The 9,132-nt window shown below is 30.3% G+C and overlaps 1 long non-coding RNA gene across 1 annotated transcript; it reads left to right on the top strand.

The window, feature by feature from the left end:
• The first annotated feature begins 1,734 nt into the window (after positions 1-1,734).
• Positions 1,735-6,934, top strand: LOC107177892 (uncharacterized). The gene is made up of 3 exons (XR_008054007.1): positions 1,735-1,910; positions 3,747-3,900; positions 6,581-6,934. It is a non-coding gene; the product is annotated as an uncharacterized LOC107177892 (long non-coding RNA).
• The last annotated feature ends 2,198 nt before the right edge of the window (positions 6,935-9,132 follow it).

The following is a 9,132-nucleotide window of genomic DNA, read 5'->3' as shown; positions in this document are numbered from 1 at the left end:
ATGTTAGGTTTTAGTGGTTAGATTATGATCAACATTAAACTTATCAATGTGATCATCGAGAGATAATTAAACTAGGCTTTAAACTGGGATCACAATTAGCATATATATATTTATGTGGATTTTGGAAAGACTATTCTGATGTGTTCATGGTGGATGATAGTAGAAAGTTTATTTGACAATCTCCTTGATATATGTATTTGGCATAAGCATGAACATACGGTGTTCTTACAAGTCCTTATATAAAAAGAATTACGTTCATTAATTTTATTTGCAAATTATGATTTATTTATGAAATTTGTTATTATATTAAGTTTTATAAAAATTTGCATTGAGGGCCACATCTTGAGGGCTAATATGCTGCAAAGTGCCACATATAACACAATGTGATGAGTTTTTACATGCTTAATAGGCACTTATATGCTTATGTGGAGCCTTTTGATATATGTGGCCTTTCCTTCGATATTGGTATATGTGATATGTATGGTAAGTTGTCGACATGTGATTTAGGCTGATTATATGATGTCCAATATGTAAAGTCCTACTAAATGGTAACAATATGTGGATATTCCTAGAATTTGTTGGTAATTTATGACATATGAAATTTATCAACCAAAGTACCTTGTACTCATGTTATTTCATGCACATGCATCATATATATTATGTATTTAGTTTGTTATATGAAAAACTAGCTTGCTTGTTGAATTGTTATACTCGCTATAGTTTATTGTAATTTCCAGGTGATTGATGGATATAGTGTGTGATGGATTTGACAAAGCTGATCATATTCATTGGTTCTCTTAGTCTTAGAAGACTTTTTGAAATGTGTAATTAGAGTACGAAACTTATTGGGACCTATTGATTGTAATATGCATTTTATTTTTAGGAGTTATTTGTTGAACTCTTATTTTAACAATTTCACAATGTTAAAGTGGTCTTATTACCAACATGTTTTTTTCACTTTTAAGATATTGATTGATAGAAAAATCACCTAAAACCTTTTTGGGTTTAGGGAATGACATAACTCCTTCAAGATAAAAAAAGATCTTATTAAATATGTCATCAATGTGTTCTTAAATTGACACACCATCTCTCATATAGAAAGTATACAACATTTTCTTCAAGAAACAGTCTGTGAGCAAGTGACTTCTTCATAAATAAAGTCTCTACCTTGTTCTAAATATCCAAATATGTCTTCTCATTAGATATTTCCCTCAAGATTGAATCACTAATACTCAAGATTAAAAGGTGTTATGAGCTCTACTAAGACTTTGTCCTCTTTTCATCAGACATGGAACTAGATGCTCCCTTTAGATTTGCTTTTTCTAGAGTTGATTTAAGCCTTTAGTGAATAAGCATCACCCTCATATTCATCTTCAAAAGAGATGAGCACCAACTAAGGGTAGGCACTGACTGATCTAACCCATTTGATTGTTTGCACTTTAGGGCTAGGCTGGTAAAATATATGGGTTGGAATTAGTTGTAAAATTCCCAATCCGTACTGTTTGGGATTACGTTGGATTGAAATGTTTTTAACCTAACCCAACTTACCAACTTGTAATAATAATAATAATAATAATAATAATAATAATAATAATAATAATAATAATAATAATAATAATAATAATAATAATTATTATTATTATTATTATTAAAGTAAGGATGTTTTCATTCGAGAAGGACTACACACAAACACACGTAATTACAATTATAATATAAATTTTGATATTTATGAAAAAATAAAAATATAAAATATAAAACAATAAGAAAAGTCTCTCAGAACAGCTGTAGCTTTCTCATTTATAGAACCCGAGATGCAAATTCCTCTAGCTCAAAATACAGTTGCTCGCACACAAAATAGAACACAACATCACAACTCACAAGCCTTTCTGAACGGCAACATAAGCACATAGGTTCTTATTGTTGGGAAAATATACTCTTTAAAAGCACATGTGTTTATTTAATTGTAATAAATATTTTTTCTGATTAATAAAATTAATGAGGTATTTTATTCAAATATCTTAATTGCATTAATATTTGTATTAAAGTCCATTTAATCATATTATATGTATTTATGTGATCACCATGTGGATTCACAGAAGATATAAATACAAGTTATCTTATGATTAAATAAATTTAGTTCGCAGTTGATAAATAAAGTTGGGCACATTATTTAGGTATAGACTGTAATAAATTCATTGAATGATTTGTCTTAATCATGTATGAATTTATTGATGTAGTACGACTACATTGAACAGGATCACATATGAAATTTAATTAACTTTGTAATAACTGTCAGACTTATTAAATCTCATAGGCATTGATTTTACTGTAATCTTAATCTTGAGTTAATTATGATTTCATGATTATAATTGTTATTTCATTTGAGTTACCAATGGGCACGACACATCCTTGTGGTCAAGATTACCCGGTATTTTGGTGGGAGCAATTATGAGTATTGGAGTTATATATTAAAAATATAGAATTTGTACAACACATCTCTTGATAGGTTTTCGGTACTTGATCATAGAATTCTCTGGCCAGAGTGTGTCAACATATTTGGTATGTTGAAAATGATCATTAGAGAAAACCAGTAAGGATCAAGGAATAAGATGTTATTAAATTGATTGGACAGTTGAGATATCAATTTAATTAACGATGTGGTACAAAGGATTGTGCAGTAAAGAAATCAATGTGGCTTGGGATGAATTATTATTCGAGCATACAATTATGGAAGTCAGTTCCAATCTTTTAGTGGAGTAGATTTGGAATTAAATAATTAGGCTAGTTTAATTACAGGCCTAATTATTGTAGCCACTATTGTATGTTCCCAAATGATCCCAGGGTTATCTCATTTAATTGACTGCACCACTACTGGACTAATAAGTAAGATAACTAGCTATTTGGGTCAAAAGCCTAAATATATCATTTAGTGGGAGGCTCCATTTAATTAGCTTTTGTGTAAGGGGCCTTATGTTATTTTACAAGGTGGGTTCCCTATTGAAAAAGAAAATAACGTGGGTTTTGTTTTTGGATTATTTGGAGCCTAGGGTTTTCACTAAAGGGTGATAATAAAAGGCTTATTTTCTCTAAAGAAAAGTGAGCAGCCACTTTATACAGATTGGGGAATAAGATTTTTCTCTCTATTGTTGAGAGAAAAATTTTCTTGTGCTAGTTGCTTTGGTAGTGATAAAGGCACCCACACGTCAAGTGCAGATCGAACCTGAGTCATAACCTGGAAGATCATTGGTGACAGTTCGTGATCTAACAAGCGTGGTGGTGACAGATCGTGATCTAACAGGAGTGGTGGTGGTGGATCGTGATTTAGGAGCCTAAATCACTTCAACGGACAAAGCCAAATCGGATTTTCAAGGTACGATTTCTAGATTACAAATTCTTATATATTATATGAGAGCGATCTTTAAAAGGTTTTATAAAAAATTTAAAAACCTAATTTTTCCCCAACACTTATTTCTTTTCAATTTACTAGTCGATTATTGTTTTGAGACAAATTGATCAATTTTGGTTGTTAACAGGTCAAGCCCAATCGATTTGGATACAATTATTCAATGTTCTATAATATTTTTTGATGAAACAAATTGGTCAATTTTTGGTTGTTAAGGTGTCAAGCTCAATCAAATTAGCACAAATATGATTATTATTATCTTTATTTGTTAATTTTAATAACATAATGACAATTTTCATATGTCTTAAAACTTTTCCTTACATCTTAAAATTTTTCCTTACAGATGCAAGCAAATTCATCTAGTAATGCTAAAGGAGGTAATATCTCTGCACCTCCAAGAACTCAAAGTGTTACTAATACACAAATGAGCTAGAGAAGAGGAGGGAGAGTTTCAAAAGTATGGGAACATTACGCAAAAATTGAGAATGATACAAAATGTAAGTCTGACTACTAATATAAAGTGTATGTGTATTATTCTAGACTTATTGGGATTCGTACTTCATCAAATCACTTGTTAATATGTACAGTCTATGTTGATATGAAATTTGATTCAAAACAAAATCCCTTCGTTTTTTAGGATAACATGATCGATGGTAGGGGTAGTCTTTTGGCAATGTCTTGTAGCAAAAAAGAACTTAGAAAAGCATGCATTGAAATGATCATTGATGAATTGACTTTTAGTTTTATTGAGAAAGAAGGGTTTTAGAAACCTATAAGTAAAGCATGTCCAAAACTTGATCATTTTTCTAGGAGAATTGTTGCTAGAGATATGTATAAATTGCACTTTGGGTATATAGAATATGGTAGCATACCAACTGTTTGATTATTTGTGTTAAAGAAATATATTCAGTTTGCTTTCTTTGATAATGAAATCATTTGCTAGCACACACACATAATTTAAATGCTAAGTTTAATTTTATTATCATTTTTTTAATATAATGATTTGGATTTTACTTATAAGGGCACATGAGTTCAAGAGGAAGAAGTTGAAGAACTTTTTTTTAAAAGTTAAAATTTCTTTTCTTTTATCAAATTTTCAATCGATTTGTTTTAGTTGTACATTTTTCATTTTGTCGAAATATAACAACTTCATTGTTTAAGTGTTGTGTATGCATTGGTTTCAAATTTATGGATTGCCACTTGACAATTTGACAGTACAAATTCTTGTATTCATAATTGTATTTCATGAATGGAAGAGATATTGTTTATGATATATGTAAAGTTGGAATTGTTTGATTTTTTAATTTTATTGATTGTCATTTGACTGAAATTGTTCACCAGAATATTCATTTGCATAACATTTGTTAAAGCTAGCTATCAACTCATAATTTATTGGCAAATGCAATAGCTCGTCTTTGGTTAAAATAGAAAAGTGGTAAAAGCTATTAAATTTATCTATGATGGCAAACATTTTTAGCTTTATAATTTTTTCAACGGCATAAATAACAAAATCATATTAATGCCGTAAAAAGTATGTGATTTTTAACAGCTTGTGGATCAAAAGCATGTCAATTTATGCCGTTACATTCCTTTAACGACATATATTCTTAACTGTTCAAAGCCGATTTTGTTGTTTAAATGACAACCATCCAGCCTAATAAATGGCCTACACCCTTCCTTGAAGCCATATCTAAGACATATAAAGCTCACCATGAACCTTTGGAATTTGCATTTATCTGTAGGTTTTTTTTTGTTACTTTAAGCAATGTTAAAGCCTTTAGCATATGTTTTTTTAATGATGTGAGTAAAATTTCAAAGTTGTCTAAAGATTTTAACATGATCTCCAGCAGTAACTGACTTAAATATCTTTTTTTTGCTCTGTAAACTTCCTAGAGATCTACCTCTACTTCATACATTGTCTTAAGATCGTCAATGAGACTACCTACAGTAGTCTTTGGATCATCTGTCACTTTATTCTTCCTTACAATCTAACCAATAGTAAGCTTTGGATTTTTGACAAGATCCTCACAAGTATATATACTGTGTAAGGTTGTGATCTAAAAACATTGTCCAAATCTCCAAAGTAGTACATGTTCTTTGAAGAGGCGCCTGTCTATATAATATATACATACAACTCTTCTTCTCTTAAACTTAGTTCTTTTTCCTTTGAAATTTTGTTGTATACAGAAATCCTTTAGAGCCCACGCAAAAGATTGAAAATATTTTAACACTTGTCCAACTTTGAATTCAACAGGTTCTATTCCATCTACAAGCATTTGACGACCCAACAAATGGACATTTTAATAAAAGGATGCTCTTTTTCTAATTCTGACATTAGCCCATAATCTCCATTGCCACTTTCATATCCATCTAATAAGTCATCATTTGCATTATGCTCATCCCAATGATATTAAGTTTCTTGTTCTCTAGATTCTCCATCATCAATATCATCTTCTGATTTAGAAAATGCATATAAATCATCCTTTGCTTTTGATAACTCATTATCATGACAAACAATTTGTGATGATGAACTTGCACCATCATCTATATTCATGCTTGACTTCCTCTTCTTCGTTGTCTTGGGCCTCCTCATTACATGCTCTAAATCTGCAACATTTCTCTTTCTTGTTTTATTTGCTTTCTTATTTTAAACCATCTTTAAAATAATTGCATATTGCTTTTCACTTGCTTGTCTCTCAGAAGCCCTTATTTGACAAATGTAGACTTCTTTTTTGTTAGCTTCTTTTTGTGAACCTTTGATTGTATTCCTTAAAGATAATGGCTGCTTTGCCTTTCTTATAAAAGATTCTAGTTGGTCAACTTGTGATGAAAAGTCTTGTGTATGCCGCATGACTGTTTTTATTGGAGATTCTTTAGAGATAGCATCCTTTGAAAATGGTTGCGAGGGACAATCATTGAAAAATTGGGATAATGATGGATTAACTACCTCTGTATCAATGTCAATGTCATCCCAATCATTCACTATATGAAACCTAAAGAAGTCACCAGTAATTGACACTAAAAAGTATACATTTAATAAGGTTAAAATTATCAATTTTTCATTTGCAGTATTGATTAATGAGCTCATAACTTATAAATTATCTTAATGCTCTCCAAATAAATTTTTATTTTAAATTAATTTGTAGTATGTTAATTTTTATATTGGAAATATGTCAGGAATATATAGGGAATTAGAACCAAAAGCGGGAAACAAAGAAGATAAATTATCGAGGCCATTTGGAATGCATTATTGAGGAAATGTAATAAATAAATAAATAGGGAAGCAAGCCATGTATTACTGTGATAGTCAAGTGCCACTTTGCCACTTGACTGTCACTCATTTCTATGTAAATAGATAAGTAATAAAAAATAATAATAAAATAAAAGAAGGTGGAGATGTTTGTTGGCTAAAAAAGGCGAGAAGAAGAAAAATGAGGGACACAGAGAGAAGATGAGAAAGGAGTTGAAGATTGCGGCTTAAAATGATTTCTTCTTTTATGTAGTTAGTTTTCTTATAATATATTTGAGAAGTTTGTTAAATAAAATAAGTGTTTCGTATATATCATATGAGTTGTTAATTTTCTAAGCTAAGGCGAAATGTGAAGCTCAATGATTCAAATTATTGAATTAATTACTCTCTCAAGTGGGTTTGAAAGCTTATTTTATTTGTTTGTATTTTTCTTCTTTACCCCTTTTTTTATATCATGTTAATTTATAGATTTTAGATCTCCTCAAATTTATATGGTATTTTGACATAATGTCCACATTCCAGTATAGTTATGGCACATTAGATACTTAATCTCATATTTGTCCACACAAATGGTTAGTTAAGAATTAAAGGTCATAATAATTAACTGACAAAAGAAATGCAAAGAAACGCAAAATACAAGTATGAGAGAGTGTTATGACCATAATTTAAAACTCGAGAGTGGATCTCGTACCTTAGCATTCTTTTAGATTGGTTTCTGTTAATTTCTTTTTTCTGCACTTAATTTTTTTGTTTAATAATTGACTACTAGATTTTTAAATTTCCTATGGTTCGACTCAGACAAACCAGATTATATTATAACTAGATACTTTTACACCTGTTTACTGGAGTTTTCTAAATTTAGTGTTAGTTTGTCTTTATTTTTGCCACCTGTTTCTATCTTTGTGATTTTATTTTTTTGGTAAAACTTCAGTTAACACCCTTCTTCTCATGAAATTTTTGTATTATCTAAAACATTTGTGAAAAACTTCATTTTGATGCAGAAACTCTCGCAAATCAATCCCTAAATCGAGTTAGAACTTGGATCTTTGGACTATGATTTATTCTTTGAACCTTTTGACTTAAAGACTAAATGAACTTAGACCTTTGGACTTTGTGGACATGATGATCATGGACTTAGACTTTTAAATTTACCAGTAAGGCCCATAAATTAAATTAATTATCTAATCGTTCAACAATCCTTAAAAATTGCTTTTAAAAAAAATCTACATCTTGAGGTAAGTATTTTTCCCCTTTTGTCTTCTTTTAATTTCTACGATTTAATTTTTGTAATTTTTTTTCTGTTGTTAATCTATATATCACTTTAACTGCTTATGAAGTTATTTTTCAGTTTAATTATTCTTGCACATTAGTTTATAATACTGCTTGAATTGTTAATATTTTGTTAGTGTGTTATTTTATGTTTCCTTTAATTACTTTGTTTATATGGCTTTTATGTTTCCTTTAATTACTTTGTTTATATTGCTAATTTAACTGCCCATTATTTAATTTCAGTTAATTAATTTTCAATTTATTTATTTTCTATTTCACATTTGTTTTATTTTTAATTTCTGTAAATTTATATTATGTGCTTATTTAATTTTTCAGTTTATTTATTTATTATTTTTATTTGTATAATTTTTATTTAGTGTTTTATGCATTATTGATTTTTTGTGCATCATTTTCTTAATTTAATTTGACACACACTCACACATCATTAATATTGTATGCGAAATTGGTTTCATATGGAAAGTGATAGATTAATTAGGAAATCACCTTCACCATCCTTAGACATTGCTGACATTGAAGTTGATAATTGCCTATTATTACATCTTATCCTAAATGAATCTACTTTATGACTTATCACTACTTTTTGTTACATCACACAATACATCCTTATCTCTAAAAAATCTACTTTACAACTTAATACATGTAACACCACACACTTGTCACTTATTTATTGGTAACGATTCACCATTGCTTCCACTAGTAGGGTCCACTATGCTTCCACTTAGCTAGTGCTGCTTCCATTTGTAGGCCATGCACGGTGTAGACATTCGTCTTCCCATCGAGCAAGTTGTTGTTCTATGAGCTCATCCTCATCCATGATCTCCGGTTGCGGCAGGTCCATGTTTGGCCATTCTTCTCTAGGCTGTGCCCACCATGCTGGGTCTTCTTCTGCTGGTGGTGGTGGGATCCATAGAGGTGTTATTTCTCCTTCCCTCTCATGGTTCTTAAGCCATTCATGATATAGCTCTGTCATCTCAAGTTCATATGCTTAATCCTCGTAGAGCACACCATTCCATATTTCTTCTTTGTAGAAAAGATCCAGTGTTATTTCGTATTAGGTGAGAGAGGGCTGTGAGTGTTGTATATGACTGCACATTGTAGACTTTTGCTAATGCTCTTCGTGCATGTATACATCCATTCCATATTACATGATGATTGTCTCTGGTATGGTCATGATCTACAACTTGAACTA

Source organism: Citrus sinensis, chromosome 4 (genome assembly GCF_022201045.2).
Source record: "Citrus sinensis cultivar Valencia sweet orange chromosome 4, DVS_A1.0, whole genome shotgun sequence".
Lineage (NCBI taxonomy): Eukaryota > Viridiplantae > Streptophyta > Magnoliopsida > Sapindales > Rutaceae > Citrus > Citrus sinensis.
The sequence above is the reverse complement of the archived record's forward strand: the minus strand, read 5'-3'. Positions and strand labels throughout refer to the sequence as shown.